The sequence below is a fragment of the Oncorhynchus mykiss genome, chromosome 27, assembly GCF_057628025.1.
Source record: "Oncorhynchus mykiss isolate SJ-2025 chromosome 27, ASM5762802v1, whole genome shotgun sequence".
NCBI lineage: Eukaryota > Metazoa > Chordata > Actinopteri > Salmoniformes > Salmonidae > Oncorhynchus > Oncorhynchus mykiss.
In genome coordinates, this window is record NC_143048.1 from 42,279,711 (window position 1) to 42,281,619 (window position 1,909).

The 1,909-nt window shown below is 45.1% G+C and overlaps 1 pseudogene; it reads right to left on the minus strand.

Annotated features, from left to right (window-relative positions):
• Nucleotides 1–609: 609 nt before the first annotated feature.
• Nucleotides 610–1,628, minus strand: LOC110507230 (extracellular calcium-sensing receptor pseudogene; annotated as a pseudogene).
• Between the last annotated feature and the right edge of the window lie 281 nt (nucleotides 1,629–1,909).

Here is a 1,909-nt window from a genome sequence, read left to right on the forward strand (position 1 = left end):
TCACTGAGGGGGTCACTGAGGGGGTCACAGCAGGCTGTCAGTGGCCGCTGGGGTAGAGCAGTGAGAAACATAGTCAAAATAATACATTTTCTTTCTGCTTCATTATTGTCTTGACTTTCATAATGTGCGACCACACCCATGTAGATATGGCTGCTAGGCATAATGTGCTGTTGGATGTTAGTTCAGGACTTATTGAACATCCATGTACCTGTGACAGATCTTGTCCACCAGCCAGCTTTTTCTCTTTCAAACCGGATTTCAACAATGGTCATGAAGAGACAGGAAATGGAGACCATGGCAGGAGCGGATTTACATTGGCTGATATCTCAGTCCATCACCATCCAACATAACCCTTAGAACCTTCCCTCTACAAACAAATTAGGCTAAACAAGGAAGTGAGATGGGGAAATCAGAAAGCATGCACCTAGTTCTCACAGGTAAACGTTATATGCCCAAGATTTTCTCCAGTTTTCAAAGTCAAACTGTAGCAGGCTCTCTCTCTCCCCCTTGATTTGAACCATTCCCCTTTCAAGTGACACTTCATTGCAAAGTGTTTCTAGGCTCTATTTTTTGGTATCAATTGAGCCTGGGGATGAGTTTCACCCATGACTGACTTAGATATGATGTGTCTGTGTTTATTATAGAAAGACTTTGAATAGGCCAATGGTCAGTATTCATCCTAAAGGGCTTTGGTTGACGCCTTTCCCAAAATAATATCGTATGTCATTGGATGTCTTCCCCATCACATGTTTCTTGGTGTTTTGCTCTGGCCTCAGCAATATAATGAAACATTTAGGAGCAGATATGCAGAAAAGTAATCCAAAACTGGAGGCCAGAATAGCAAAGATCTCCACAGCTACAGTGAACTTCCCAGGAGAGCTGACATAAGCTGGGATAAAGGTGATCCAGACTGCACAGAATATGAGCATGCTGAAGGTGATGAATTTGGCCTCATTGAAGTTGTCAGGCAGCATTCTAGCCAGAAAAGCCAGAACAAAGCACAAGAGAGCCAGGAGTCCTATATTCCCCATGAACAGCACAGAAACCAATAGCTGAACCCACATCACACTCTAGAATGATCTTTTCCTTGTAGGTCTTCATGTTCTTGTAGAGGAAAGGAGGTGGAGACTGTTAACCAAAGTACACAGATCAGGACCTGTATGAGAGTGAAAGCCAGAACACTGCTGGCTCTGCTGTGTAGGACCAAACCATTTCATGACATTACTGGCTGGAATTGTAGCCCTGAAGGTCATCAACACCACTATTGTTTTCCCCAGAACACAAGAGATGCAGAGGACGAAAGGTGATCCCAAACACTGTGTGGCGCAGCATACAGGACCACTCAGAGGGCCGGCCAATGAAAGTAAGAGAACACAGAAAACACAGAGTCAAGGAGAAGAGCAGCAGGAAGCTCAGCTCAGAGTTGTTGGCCCTGACGATGGGGGTGTCCTTATGAATTGAAAACACAACAGCTACCAGAGTAGCTCTGACGATGTGAATCTGTCTGTAGTGGAAGAATATCAGTGCTATTGTCATTGTCAGACACCCACCAAACACAGAGAAGGTTACCAAGTATAACCTTGAGTTCCCCGATGGTTATGTACTCCATCCCTTTCAAATTGGAGTTATCTCCCTCTTCGTTTGACTTGTTGCACATCTCGCTGCATCTGAAAGCATGAACAGTTTGATTACGTACAGCGAGTACATGTTTAGATAGACCAGTAAAGTGCTGGCTGAGATTCTTCCCCACATGAACATGATGAAGGCTAGCGTAAAAGCTATGAGCTCTGAGGTCTCACTTGTGGTGTTGCTGACCCGTTTGCACAGGAGATGCTGTTGAAGCAGCAGACGGGTTTCTTCTTAACGAAGGCCCGGCTGGTCCCTGGCAGACAGCTCTCACTGCAGATAG